Below are 16,028 nucleotides of genomic sequence, written 5' to 3'. Positions count from 1 at the left end.
TAGAGTGTTCTGTGTCCTTAAGTCTTTTCGTTGTCCTGTCCTCCCCTTGATTGTTCCCAGGTGTGTCTCGTTTCTGTGATTACCCTCCCATGTATTTAACTCCACCTGTGTTCCTTGTTCCTCGTTGGGTCCTTGTCGTCGTCAATGTCTAGTCTAGTCGTCGTCAGTGTGTCCATGTGCCTGCTGTTCATTGTTTGGACTGAATTTTCTTCATTAAAATCATTGTTCATCTGACCTGGGTCCGCTGCGTCTGCCTCACCACCCTTCACCGAACCACTTCATGACAAATAAATCTCATATTGCCCGATGAGAAGTGTTAACCATAGATATTCCTGGACTCTCTGCCACTGTCGATTGAAGTCAAAGTTACTTTAAGTTTTCTTTTTTACATTGCTGTTAATGGCAGATCTTCCTAAACCCAATACTTACAAGCAGTTCATTCTGTATTTTATTGTGTAGGACTGAGTGTAAAGGCAGAAGATAAGCATTACCTTTAAAAAAGGGTACAGTCTATGTTTAGAAAAAGAGCTGTTTTGCTTCCTCTCAAAGGTATCCAGACTAAAGTGCATGGAATTGTGTCAGCTTATGAAAAATATAGCAAGATATTTTGCCTTGAAACAGTAGCGGTAGAAAGTATCGCTTCAAGTCAATAAATATGTAACATACACATGTGAATTGGGAAATAGGGAAATCCAAAATACACCTTCACAAATGAAGTATATATTCCCCTGTGCAGATGTGTGCTTTCCTCCTGGTGGACTTTAACTTTCATTTCCTCCTTTGTACTCCTGCCAATCATACAGCTCTCCTGTCAGTTTGCTACACAGTAAAATAAGACAGCCGTGTCTTCACTCCGATGAAACACCATCATATTCACAGCAGTCGGATTTGTAAAAGTGAACAGAGGAACCATTGTGGGTTATGTACCGGGCTCTAATCCAGAGAGATTTTCACGTGTGGCAGATTTGAAGAAAATCCTTTATGTTCTACTTAGATTGGCCCAGCAGTTTTCTCTGTCAACTCCCTTTGGTTTTAAGTGGATGTTTTTCCACTTGCATGCCCATCACCTCGCAGCTTGTTTTCATGATGCAACATTTAACAATACCTCTGCTTTATTACGATAATTGTGAAAGTAAAATCTAGGAAATGAGATAAAGTAAAGCTATGATTAACGATGAATGACTGAGGTGTAACCTGACACAAATAATAAATGTTCTTGTGGTGATGCAACATTTCAGAGAGATCATAAAAATAATAACTGTTTTTAATCACCATAAAATAGACATTTTCAATCTTAATTTGGGTTAGAAAGTAATTTTCCATTGGCGAACTCAAGTGGGGAACAGAAGAATGAGTTAAAATGAAACATAAAAGTGTTGTTTTTTTGTTTGTTTTTTGATATAACCCTATGTCTTAGGTCTAGATTTTAAAGGAAAAATCTGAACCCACATCAAAACATAACATATTTTCTCCTGGGTGTATCTGTTCAACAAGTTGTTTCACATTTAGCTTAGTATATATTGTGTAAATGCCTAAAAAAGCTAAAAGTAAGCAAAATATTAATTACTTCCAATTAATATCTTGATTTAAAAAACATAGCATTGGTGTTGTAGTCAAGACCAGATGAGACAAAGACAACTTTGATGAGACAACTGCAAGTCCAAGCCCAACTTTAAACCAATGAAAGACAATTTTCTGTAATCATAATAATGTAGTTGCTGCACAGGTTTAAAGAAAATCTGAAAGTAGCAGCTCATTAACAAGCTAACCTAACAACACTTCAGTCTAACTGACTGTACTAGCTGTGCTTTCAAAATATTTAGGTGAAACCAAACTAGTACGTAAGCAGACTCTCAGCTACATTCCACCTGTCCAATAAATCTGACAAGCTGGTAACAAGTTGAAAATGGATAACTCTGAAGAGCCCATACATCTGGCTGACATTAACCCCCTTGCCAAAAGCTAAAAGCAGAGTAGATGCAGTTGGATGACTTAACTCCCTTAGAGTTCTTTCTTTGTGCACTTTGCATAAAAACATACACGTACTGTATATATTTGCACATGACAATGTTTCTGCCTATTGCTTTCTCGTCCATCTCACCTTTACGTCCTTGGTATGTACGGGCACAAATGGCAACGTTGACATTTTCAAACTATTGGTCTTCTGAGAAAAAATAAAATAAATAAAGACTTGGACATTTGAAACTGACATAAGATCAAAGCTATCTGGTGTCAATGTCCCGAGTTCCAAAACATCAAAAACAAACTCCACTCTTTCAGCATTCAAAGTCATGGGACTATTTGAATTAATATAATTCATATTCACAATTGATCTGATTATTTTTCTGTCCACTTATCATCAATAGTCTGTCGTATCCCAGCAGATGGAAAACAAATAAGGCTCACAAAGGCCAAGATAAATTTGAAGCAGTTTACCATACAAGGAGAGATTCTTTTAGTGATATTTTATTTTGAAACACTAATTTCATATAACATGTGGGATATAGTGAAAACCAGAATATATGTGTTAATATATGTAATAATCTGAATTTAAACCCAAGGTAATGTATTGTCTGTCTGAAAAAATGTACTTATTTGTTGATATATCTCAGTATTTAAATTTGTCTGGTTTGTCTTGTAAAAGGCCTTGATTTGAACTGCAACCTACTAGTACAAAATGGTTTGATTACAAGTAGAAAATGAAACAGGAAAAGGAATATATAACAAAGTGTAAGCACAAAATGGCAGTACAAAGTGACCCACGGCCTATCCAGTTTTGTTCGGATATTATGACCTGCATAACATTGCAAAAGTAGTAGTTGTAAACAACTTGTCTTTCACTTGTACATTATGTGCGTCCTTGCAGATGCTGTCTTAAAATAAATTTGCTCTGAATACTAATGCTTGAAAAGTTCTGCAGTATGCATTTTGAAATTTACTGAGAAAGGGACGGTAATTATTTTCAGCACATAATGTAAAATGTTGCTCATAATGGAATTACCTAATCAAACGGAAGTTTGAAGCATTGTCTGCATGCATTTAATTAAAACAGCCCATTTACTTACAGTAGGACGTGCAGGATCACCCACTCCTTCCTGATTCAGCTCGCCACAGCACAGTTGACAAGAGGCTGATTGACACTTCATGCTCTTCTCTGCTTGTTCTCACATGTCATTCACATCATTATGTTCTGAAAATGTGCAAAGTTTATGCTCAGTGGTTGTTATTTCACAGAAAAGAAGAAAGGATAAGTGGCTCAGCGGAGTAACTATTCATTTAGAGGATGTAAACTCAAACAATGTCTTTTTCTTAATAGATATAAGTAAATGATTTAATTTTTTTCTGATGGTTTCTGAGAGCTTTTGTGACAAGGCTGAGCCCTTAATCCCAATTTAACTCCGCTCTGCCTTTTCCCTTTTTTCCAGTTCTCCACAGTCTGTTTGGTCGAGTGTGTCGCTGACATTAAAAGCTGAGTGGTGTAATGGCTCACTGTTAGCCCATTACCTCATATTGTTGGGCCATTATCACAGCAGACAGCCTGACAGTCATTAGCAGCTTGACTGATAACTCGCACAGATAGGTGTAGCCAGCTGAGCGAAGAGGCACAATGAAGGGGTGGAGGATGAGAGAAGGTGGTGGTGGGAGGAGGGGGCGGGGGTGAAACATGCGGAGGAAGCTCTCTAATTTAATTTATTTCCCAAATGTAATAAAATAGTTAAGTTTTACTTGTAACTTGGACTACACACTCATCAAGACTCATCTCTCCATTGACTTACCTTCCTTTTCATCAACTAAATCCTAAAATGAACAGGAGGCTCAAAACACTTAATGACTAGAAATCTGCAGGTTGGAATCCAAATAGCTCTTTGCAAAGAACAGAGTATAATTATGATATTTTCATTTTCTGAATGTTAGTCTGTGTTTTTTTCCCCTTCACTTCAAACTCAATGCCAAACATACAAAAATATTTTAGCAATAAAGACTTACTAGGTTCGTATTAATATTATCCTTACAATTAGGAACCTTTGAGGAGCATGTCTGTTAAGCAACTGATTTATTAATTTGTTTTCTTTGTGTTACTTTAGAAAGAGCAGCATGATGGAAAAATGGAATATTTGGTCCAATAAGCTCTTGAAAACTATTTCTGAATTAAACAATTTGATCATAACCATCACAAAACATAATCTCAAGGCATTACACACACAAAATATAATAACCCAAACCTACATTTCAAACAGTGAATCAAGTTCAGTTCATTATTCAAATTAGTTTAAAACAACATAACATAAAGCAAGGACTTGTTTTTCCTACATTGCCCTCCAAATTAAAACATGGTTACCAGCCTGTGCTGAATAAACTAAAAGAATTGGCTTAAGACGAAATCTCATTAGCAGATTTCGTAGAGAAAATCTAGAGAAAATGTATTGAGAAAATGTATTGAAAGTGAATTTTTGCTGCAGAATAATCTGAGCTCTGAGGCACAGGCTTCAAAATTCTGCCAGTCAGATTGACAAGTTAGTACTGGCAAACCTGTTCAAATTTTGAAAAGCTATTTTCAATATTAATGAAGGGATGAGAAATCCTAACACAGTTATAAATATCATCAATACTAGATTTACTTAACGGAATAATGGAAAAGAAAATTTATATTTTTGTTTTTTAGCAATAGCACCAAAACTTTAAGCTTTGAACTGTTTCTGCACATTGCAACTCTTCTTATCTTTACCATTGATCGATGTCTATCTTTTTCAGAAGTTTTTCAATTTTTGGCCGAAGCAAAGCCCCTTTTCTCTCTACTAAATGCTCATTTATCATTTCCTTGCCGTCACTTTAGGCCACTAACCTGTGAAATTACTTGGTAGAACCTTAGGTATAATCATGCTGTCATCTCATTAGAAACTTGTCAAAAATATATATTATTTTTATATTTTAAATCACCATCACAGAGCTGTTGAGTGAAGAATAGGAGATAGACAGACAACAGGGAGACAAAAAAGGCAAGCAGTATTTTTTATTTTTTTTAGCATAGACTTTTAATAAAACGCCTTTTATCGTCAGCCTGATTGACGCGGCTTGTGAATGTGTATGCAAGAGTACCAGCAGCAGTTTCCAGTGCTTGTTTCTCATCTCTTTGTCTTACATACATGCATAAATGGATATGAGTATGCATGACTGCTATCATTTGACCACTCCGTTTGTCAGGTTATGTCTGCAAAAGGGTAGGAAAGGATGAAATGAGATCATTGGGTCCCTCAGCCTCTGTACATGTATCTACTTTTTATCATCACTTCTGATGTCTGTGGAGTAGTGAAGCCACAGGAGGCAGGAACCTGCAGAGAAGATGAAGGCAGGGGACAGCAAAAAATGTCTTACAAGGTTTTTTTTTTTTTTTTCTTCTGCTCTTGCTCTTTTTTCCCCTTCTGCCACATTTTATCTGAATCATAACTGACAGTGGAGATGTTCAGAAGAAGCAAGTTGCATGTAAATTAATGTCATTGAGGTGAAATGTGACACGAAAATTTGTGTGTGTCTATATCTGTATCTGTTTGAGAATGCATGCAAACATTTACCTCCCACCAATCCCTCGTTTCCTCTGACTCATTTGTCAAACCAAGGTGAGACTCACATCTTGGAATTAAGTAGGTCAGGAAAATGAAGTCATCCCTAATCAGGCTTCTGCACATCCAGCTAATTTCAAAGTTGCTTTAATCCCTTTTACCCTGACATTTATTTCAGGAATTTAGAAGGGTTCATCAGAAACCTATATTGAAAACTCTTGAGCTTCCCGCTGCAATTGGAGGACTAAATATCTCACAATATGCTCCTTCAGGTTGATCCTGCGCTATTTTGGGAGAAAACTTCATGTCCCCTTCCCTCATCCACTCACCCTCACCTTATGTTGTCTATCCCTCCATCCACCTTAAGCATTTTCTAAGCCTTTTTCATCCAATACATCCATCCGATCCTTTTCATCCTGCTTTTCACCCTAATCCCTTTTCACCTTATCTTACTTGTATCCTTTTTAAACTCCCTTTTTATTCCCTTTATTTCTTGTTATCATCCCTTTTTATCCCAATCATTCACTACATCCACTTTTCATAAACTTTTTTTATCCCACTCATTCCTCTTCATTCACTTGAAAGGCATTTATCTTATTACCCCTTTTTTACAACCACTTTTCCTCCCATTCCTCATTCTTTATAACTGGATCAGTCTTCTGTTCCTGTTTGTTCCTTTCATCCATACATCACATTTTTACACACACTTTTTACCCCATTCTTCCTAACCAGGCCTCACTTACTAACCTTTTCACACTCTATTTAACCCCATCGCTTTATAAGTTACTTTTTCATCCCAGTCAACCCTCTTTGTGAACTCTTTTTGATCCTCTCCACACTTCCCTTGCCTCTCTGCAAACCCCTTTCATCTATAACTCCTCCTTCTTTGTGACTTGTTTTTATTTTACTCATCCTTGTTTTTATCCTTTCTTCCCTGTTCATTCCAACTTTTACACAAACATTTCTACTCATATCAGTCTCTTTTACCACATACATTCTGTGTTGCTTTTGATGGCCCTCATCTCTCTTTATAACCCTTTTTAATCCAACCTACCTGCCTGTTTTTATTCTGATCTGTTATTTTACTAACCTTTTTAATCTAATTTATTCTGCTCAAGAGTTCTTATGACAATTTTTCTTAATTCACATTCGCTTCATCCCATTTTACTAACCCCTTTTATTCTATTCATTTTTACAACATGGTTTCATTCCTCTTCTCCTTCATATGTTTCATCCCTCTCTACTTTCTCCTCCCCTTTACAGTTTCATCACTCTTTATGGCGTTTTTATTCCTCTCATTTACCTTGTCCATTTTTTCTTTCATAAAAAGAACATTTTATTCACTTCATGCTACTCACCCCATTTTACAATCCTTTTTCATCACTTTACTTCCCTACTTTCCCTCTCATGACCCCATTTCATCTTTCTTTATATGACCTGCCCCTGTTTTTATCCTCTTCCTCCTCCTCCCTGATCCATCCTTTCACCACTTCTTAGTAATCATTTACCTCTATTTTTTTTAAAAAGGACTTATTTCCAATTGATTGGAGTTCCAAAAAGTTTCCAAATCGAAATACTTCAACCTTCTCATCCATCTATTGCCTCACTTCCTCTCCTTTCATTGCTGGTGAAGTCAAATTGATGTGATAAAGGGGTTTTTCGGCTTTGCACATTTCCTGTATGTGCCATATCACCATGCTCCCCCCTCCATGCTTCACTTTCATCACATTATTTGTTGAAGTATACAAACTCCCGGAAAACATTCTGCTCCTGAACAAAACTGTGAATGAATCCAACAGGAACACATTATTTTCAATTGTCAGTAACTGACTCAGACCAAGTAAAATTAATGCATTTTCACATTTAACCTTCGAGCCATTCTTTTTTTTTTTAATCTATGGGATTTGTAAATGGTCTGTGTTTGTTTAGAAAATGAAATCTACTACTTTTCAGTTTAGAAATAATACAGTCATCGAGGTCGTTCAGATTTGAATCTGTTTTCTCCGCTTCACTGAAAACCCAACACGCTTCATTTCTGGGGTATGTACAGGCTGCCCTCACCATCTGGAAGAGCTTGTTGCATTCTGTGCTGAATAGTAATGTGTCATTTTCTGATATAAGCAGACTTTTCAGTTGTACTCTTCTGTTTTGGAAATGCACTTTTTGGAATTAAAAGCATTATGTAATCACGATCCCTAAGATTAGTATTTCCCTTTAAATGAACCTTAAATGCTTAGCTGAGATCGTTAAGTCTTTAAATATTCATCATTTGACTTTTCCCCATTTTTGTTTCACTGGTACACATTGCACTGCTTTTCTGCACCAGATACATCTTTAGCAAAGGTTGCGAGGAACATTTTAAGTTTGGTGAGAAATGAAAGCATCAGCCCGTCTGTCAGAGATAGAAATGTGCCTGTGTGATCACTGATCCGTCTGATTGGAGTAGCCGGGAGAAATGCTGAAACAAGGACGACGTCTTTCTCTTGGAGAACACACAGCATTATTCTCACTAAAGTTAGAGCTGTGGTACATGGAGCCATAGGGACTTGTCAGAAATATGACTGCAATAGGAAAGTTGCTGCATTTCTGCTTATTGCTCTCTGTTTTGCTTACTCTTCTGGTTTTATTTTCTCCTGGCATCCTTACCGCTTTCATTATTTTTCTTTTTTTCTTACAACTGGTCATGTATTGCATGTATTTGATATAAGGTTCATATATATTTAAAGTCCCATAACTGAGTTTAACCAGTTTTGCTTTGCTAAACATACTTTGTATTGAGCCTCACTCAGATGATTTAGGATTTAGATGTAATGTGTTACACAGCAATTACCTTTAAAACAGGTTGAAGGTAGTGTCATAAAGAGTATGATCTTCTTAAAGAGACAGACACAAATTTCAAGGCATCTTATTTTGAGCTCAAATTTCTTATTTTCTTTTATATAGAGAGAGCATTTTTACCACAAATGAAGGTGACAGAGTTGCTTTATTGTGCAGTATGAAATGATACTATGTCCCTTCACACCATTTGAGGTTTACTTCAGTAAAGTACAGTGGAAACTTTTCTGTATTCACCCACTTTTTAGACACAAAAACAATGGCAGGAAACGTCATTCAAACACATGAATCACCAGACCTTGTTGAAAAGTTTTTTATGATGAAGATTTTAACACAAAGAACAATTTTCTTATTATTTTTTGACAGGAAATAGGATTTGAATAGATAAAAAAAGAAGAAAGAGAATTGACATAATACTCCTTGTAGAGATTGTTTGTAGTGTCAGAATTTCTTCCTGAGCCTATTTGTGACCTCAATGTTTACAACCATATTCATAGTTTGCATTTGACACTTTCACAGCTAGATCAGCTTGTTCAAAAGCATCAAAAATAATGAGGCGTTTGTTGTGTGTGCTATGAAGAACACAAAGAAAGCAATATTCTCAGCCGTATGGCATATAGTGCTCAAGAACACAGAAATATGTTCCTTTACTCAATGCCGCATAAACAATAACAATGTTTTCTCTGGCCAGGACATTTTATACTTCACAAGAATTCAAGTGCAGAACTTGTGGGAATTGTCATATTTTTTCTTTTCCTACAGCATTTGGTTATTAAATTTGACCGACATCAGAAAAAAAGAAATCCCACACCATGGCTGCAAGAACAGAATGACATTTTGCTTCTGTCAGACTTACACGGTTAGGAGGGGATAATTTCCCTGTCCTTGCAAAATAATTGTTGGCTTTCAGTCCTGAATGATTTATGACACCTGAGATTGATGTCACAAAGGAGGTTGTTCTGAAGCTCAACGAGATGACATTATTAAAGAATACTACTGCGATATGTTTTACACATATTAATTTCAATTTATCAGTATTCAAAAATTCTATCGCAGTGTGATTTTTTTGTTCTGGAGTTAAACTGCACATTTTGCAACCAAAGCACATTAATCTCTAAGACACAGAACCTGTCTCCGTCATGATTGTACATTCTCATGTTTCACATATTGGCTGATTTTTGTTATTTTTTTCATAATGAGACAATCTAAAACATGGAGTTTGAGACGTTGCCTGAAAATACATCCACAGGTGTGTCTCCCCTTTACATAAGAGTTGCGAATTAACTAAAAGCTTACAGTGTGTCTAAAATGACATAGTAATTTTACAGCATGTAAACTTCAAAGTTGGAATAAAGTAGCAAAGAATCTAAAAAGATTATTATTATTAATGTACTGAACCATTGCTAAGTGTTGTTGCGCAACACCCCCCCCCTCCTTTCTGTCTCTACTCTCTCACTCTCTGCTTCCTCTTCTGAGAGGGGAGATGTGCTACCAGCTCTCCATCTAACGGGTTAATTGAGTTTCCTAAATCTGCTGGGATTTACCCTGTCCAGAACTGAAGTAAACTCTGTTTAAGCTGGTTTCGAGAAACGATTCGCCTGGTTTCTGACGGCCAACATCCAGGTGTCCCACCCTTCTTCCCCCTGTGAATTAGCCAGACTGAGCAGCCTACAGCCAACTAGTTTCACAGAGCACACCTGTTAACGGTCGCTCGTTCTCTATTTTACAACTTGCATTTGTTATTGAACCAGGTAGGTTTTAGTGACTCGGGCGAGTCCCAAGGATGACGTTTTAAATTTGGGCTACCAGCAACCTAAAAACATTTTAAACTTTTTCCTCTCCAGAATCAAACATCACAGCTATTTTACAACCATCAAAGAACTTTAAGGTGACTCATTAACTGAATGTCCACAACATCTTTTAGATTTTCTTTATGCTAAATATTTTATTAGTAAGGCAGTTTTGCAAGGGTCAGTACAGCTTAATTCAGTAGCAGAAATAATCAAATAAGTAAAATCAATCATCTAGTCTATCTTTCCCTACTGCTGACACTGAGAACTAAAAAAGGAACCTTTGAGAGAGACGGACGGAGCCTGGCGCCTCGAACCCCAGACCTGGCACGACGACGAAGAAGGTGCTGCAGCAGGAGGAAGACGCCGATCGATGAAGGCCAGGATCTCCGCAGGTCTGATGATGAAGAAGGTGTTGCAGCAGGAGGAAGACGCCGATCGATGAAGGCCAGGATCTCCGCAGGTCTGATGATGAAGAAGGTGTTGCAGCAGGAGGAAGATGTTGATCGGCGAAGGCAGGAATCTCTGTAGGTCTGATGAGCTTCTTCTCCGCATGGATGGTGAGGTCACACAGGACTTGGTGCTGGCAGGAAGGAAGGCACCAGTTCTTCTTCTTTGTCTTTGCCTTTGTCTTCATCTTTGTCTTTGGGGTCTGAACCCAGCCGATGAGAGAAGTGCGATTTGAAGCCACAGGTTGCAGGGCTGACGGGTTGGTCTCCATGAGAAGGACAGTCTTCGGCTCCGTGGCCCCGGCTCTTCTTCAGCTGCAGAGTTCTTTGTCCATCTCTTGGCTCGAAGCTGCCCGGAGGATCCAACGAACGGTTCCTCTTTTGCACTCACCTTTTATAGGGTTTCTTTGGCTAGCACTGTTGCTGGGCTTGTTTCATTGGCTGACTGCTCAGATGATTTCATATCCATCACTGTCTTACAGACATTATGTCCTGATGTCTGTGCTAATGTCTCAGAGTTGCTCAACCTCCTGTCCATTGCCTGCACAACCTTTCACCTACTCTCTAAATAAGGCGTTGATCATCTCTGCTCTCCTGTTAGTTCCTTGCCTTTCACCTTTCACCTACTCTCTACCTCCAACATATCAGTGATGTTTAATTGCAGTTACACCTTTTACACCATTTCAAGTTCAATGTCAAAATCACATTTATATCACATTTATTTTCTTTAGCTTCTCTGATTTAGCATTCATTTATAATTTTATAACCATAACTTATATCACATTTATTTTCTTCAGCTTCTCTGATTTATCATTCATTTATGATTTTATAACCATAACTTATTAATTATACTTATTATAATCCTAATGTGAGTTATTACAGATGTTTTTCTGAAAAGAAACCAAGAATAATACATGATTCTAATTATTTGATGCCAAAGTTACAGTTACTTGTTTTTCTTGTAAGTGTTCCCACAAATATAAGTGTAAGTATTATTACAAGTAAACCAATATTAATATAAGTATTTTACTTTGAATCTTATCAAATTACCAAAATGTTTAGATTTCATTCTTTAAACTTTCATGATTTAAAATAAGGAATAGTCTCAGCTATTTTTTATAAATCTGCAGGCTGGAACTTACTTCCTCTTTTTCCAGGAAACCTGCTTTTCCTGTTTAATGACTCTTTCTGACTGACTATGATTTCTTATGATTAGATAGAAAAAAGTAGAATTAAAGCAAAGTTTGCATGAGACAAAAACAACACACACAACCAGATTTATTTTATTGACACTTAAGTCTACTGTTGGGCCTTGATGTCACTTGAGTGATTCATTTTAAAGATAACTTTATTTATTATTACTGTTAAACTAAAATCTCCAGCATGGGGAAGTGGGATGAGCTCGGATTTTCTTGACATAAGACATACCGAACATGATCGTGTTGTTGTTGCAAATTTCAGTTGCTGCTTTTCATTAAAATCCCCCAGTCTGTTGTTGCATTGCAATATTTTAATATGAGGCAACACTAAGACATTAAATTCAAGGTAATGTAGTTTACACTTCACAGAGCTGCACCAAGCAGCTTACACTTTACCGAGCTGCACTAAGCTCTGTGAAGTGTAAACTACAGCTCATTCAAGGCTGGAATTATTACTAGGTTGCAGCCATTTTAATTCATGAGACTACAGTTCACTTTTTTATGCGAGACTTTGACTTCCATTTGATTTGTCTATTTAATTTGTGGGCTAGTTTTAAAACCATTTTAAATCCTTCCACAACGCTGAGCACATGGAAAACATCACATTTTCCCAGCTGTAAAAGGTCTGACTTCAGTTTTCCTTTTCTACCGGTAGGAATATAAATATGTAGCAGGTTTTCTGTTATCTATCATTTTATCCAGGCAATCTTATGAAAATACCTTTATTTGTTGGCAATATAGGCATTGGTGCATTTTTAGGAATTATAATAGTTTTGTTTTGTATGTGCTACAATGGTGTAGTACAACCTGCCTTATTGTTATAGTATCCTAGACTTGTTCATGTAGAAAGCTAGGACATTCTGCACTGTTACAGCTCTGAAAGGTTTCATCATTACAGGTTATATCAATGAACAAGACAGATTTATTTAGCTTTATTTGTGGCTAGGTTGTTTGTATTTAACAACCTGATAATGTAGAATTATTTTTATCTAGTTTTTGGTTCCAATTGGATAATCTAGTTCTCTGAAATGAAGCTAACACACATTCTGAGGAAAGGAAATCTGTTTTTTTGAAAAGGAAAAATTAAAATACCAACTAAACAGACCGAATTAACGCAGGATTTAGGAATAGAACTTAAGCTCAGATGAATATATACTTACCTTCATCTTATCATTATAATACACATTAGCTGTCATCCAGATTTTCCTTTTTCCATTTCAGTGTTCTTGTCTTTTCCTTTATGTAAATTGCAGTAGAAGTGAGTAATGCAGGTGTTCTGACAGATGGTTGCTGAAGCTTTAGTGCAGGTACAAGCAAAGCTGAGACTCAGAATGTGGACACTCGCCCACTTTCGCTTTGCATATTGTGTTTGGGCATGTTTTCCCTTCAGACTTAACTCCTGTTAGAGTTTGCATAATGTAACTGCTTAAGGTAGGACCTCTGACCTTACAATACTACAATTCTAATTCTTATGTCTGCATTTAAAAATTAGTCTGTGAATCTACATTTATGTTTTTATTGTATGATTGGATGAAAGATACAGCAGTGGATAAAAATGTTGAACTTACTATAATACTAATTTAGCCCACCAATAACTTACCATGTATCTAAATTGAAATTTATACTGTACATTGTTGTTGAGTAAACCAACAATGCAATGAGTTTTAATGTTGTTTCCACTACATTAAGTGCCTTGTATGTTCATGAACTTATCTACCCTTGTTTTACATTCACAGAATAATTTTTTTTCACAATTTCTTTACAAACTTGAAAAGTGTGTTATATATTGGGTTAAACATGTGATATCCCTAAATAAAATCTTGTTATGAAGAGAGTCTATGTATATGTAATTTAATCTCAGCATAGTTGGGTGTTAAGCTGAGGAGGTTAAAGTATAGCAAAGTTATAAATCATGACCCAAGACCTGAAGATCTCACAATGTGGGGCATTTAAAATGTAATGAGTACTGCAAACCTTAAGCCAACCAGAACATGGGCATCCACCTAAACCGGTAGACAAGGAGAGAATTAATCAGAAATGTAGTGCAGTCATTGGTAATACCATGTTATTGGCTCCTTGGTAATACCATGTTATTGGCTCCTTAAGACGTATTATTAGTGGGGTGGTTAACCTTCCAGCAGCACAGTGATTCTAAACATACAGCCAGATTTATAGTGAAACTGTTCAGATGAAAGAATAGTTGATAATTTTTTGCAAGACTTTAAAACAGTCAGAAAGAGACACTCTTCATCGATTTTGACTGAGCTTGGGCTACTTTGCAAAAAAAATAAAAAAATCTGCAAAAATATCCGTCTCCAGACCTTCAACGTTAGTAGAGACATTATTCCAAAGAATTGCAGCAAAAGGGGTTTCTACAATGTATTGCCTCATATGGGATGAATGGGCTGTTTTGTGTTGATTTATCACATGGAATCCTATCAAAACACAGAAAGAAATGTGGTCCTAGTTGACAAAATGTGAAAAAGCAAGAAGAATGGACACTATAGTTCCAGTTATTTAATTTTTTTAGCATTTCCTGACTCTGTCTGGTTTGTGCATGTTTTTGCATTGAAAAGTCACAACTTTTTCTCACTTCAGTGATTTCCGAGCAGATTGAAAGCTAGTTGAGGCAGAGATCACTCCGCTGATATTATTTGTCACTGATTAAATGTCCTACGGCAGCCTGTAACAACGGCACGGCTCCGTAGTTTTAGACCAAAACACTCTTGCAGGGACACGGAAAGCAAGTCCATCAGACAGAAGCAAAGGCGTAGAAGGATGTAAAGACCAATGAGTGGAAAGGAAATACTTTGGATGAAAGAGACCATCAAAGAATTGAAAAATGGAAAACTTTGCATGATGTCTGAGTGGTTTTCAGTTGTAGCTGTCAGAAAGAAAAAGGCTGCAGAGCTTTGGAGGTGATGTGAGGAAGAATGAAAACTTAATAAGGAAATTGGAAAGATGGGAAAAGAACTTATGAGTTGTTCCCAAAAGCTGACTCTATAATCTCTTCAAAGGCACATTGTATGCTCAGCATATTATGTGTAAGCAGCAGGAGCACCTGAGCATGAAATACTGAAACCAACGGTATTGCTAGAAATATGCAAACAGGACTTTTTGTGCAGCTCTCCACCAGTGTCAAACATTGTGTAGTTGACCTTTGCTGATTTAAATTCAGATACATTTTTATCCATCTCTTTAGCTGCCACCCTTTCTTGCATCTCATCCTATTTTTCTGCTTCTTTGGCGGCACTTTCTATCACTTTTCTTAATCCATAAGCACGTAGGCAGATGGGGAATTGACAACACTTTCCATCTACCTTAAACCTGTACATTTAGGATAAAGGCATAACAATGAAACTAACTGCAAACAATCCAAATTAAAAGATTTAAAAGACAGTTGCTCTTGTTTTTATTTTTCAAGACAAAGCATAACTAATTAGTTTGTATTTGACATCTCCCATGGTTAACGTTGTATAACATTCTGACAGTTCAGTTAAACACACTTGATGGGTGTGCATAATGGCACCACTTTGAGATCAGATGGTGCGAATGTAACACATCCTACAGTCATCAGTCGACTGCTTAACTTCAATGGAATGGCAGTAGCTGCAGACAATAAAAGTAAGAATGACTCAATATATCAATTTCTTTACATGTTTAAATCTACTTTACCTGATTAGCAACATTGTTTCACTTTTTATCAAAACCTTACATTTTGAGTTTTATGTTACAGTGAGCATGCAGATATGGTTGAGCTCTGAAGCATTAATAGAAACCTTCCCTGTCAGAAACCCTGATAGGGATGTGTAAAAAGATAAATACATTTTTTATTACAGTAACGTAAAGTTGAACTGACTAATACATCAATCCATCTTTAAATGAATTTGAAAAAGATTCATGTTTTTAACTTTTTAATGTTTGCTTTGACTGCAGATAATGACAAGTAGGTTATTTCCTAACGTATGAAGATAAGCTTTAGGATGTTCTCTTGTCCTTCCCATTTTGTAAAGTAATTAATTGAAATTAGCATCTTTGTGTTCCAGAATAAATGTTTTTATTTTGTTGGTTTTTTTAATGCTAGCTTCATTTTAAGACAGTTTACACATCTTAATGGACTGCTTTTCATTTTGAAGTGATCTTTGTTCATGCCACAATATGAAGAACTTGATTTCTCTGCTTCATGTGAATAATTCT

General features: G+C 36.5%; 1 protein-coding gene across 1 annotated transcript in view; it reads left to right on the top strand.

Moving 5' to 3' along the window:
• LOC102227435 (matrix metalloproteinase-17) overlaps window positions 1-16,028 on the top strand; it is a 79,505-nt gene that overhangs the window by 34,002 nt on the left and 29,475 nt on the right. The gene's annotated exons all lie outside the window — the stretch shown is intronic.

The sequence above is a fragment of the Xiphophorus maculatus genome, chromosome 8, assembly GCF_002775205.1.
Source record: "Xiphophorus maculatus strain JP 163 A chromosome 8, X_maculatus-5.0-male, whole genome shotgun sequence".
Lineage (NCBI taxonomy): Eukaryota > Metazoa > Chordata > Actinopteri > Cyprinodontiformes > Poeciliidae > Xiphophorus > Xiphophorus maculatus.
This window is presented reverse-complemented; position numbering and strand designations above follow the sequence as displayed.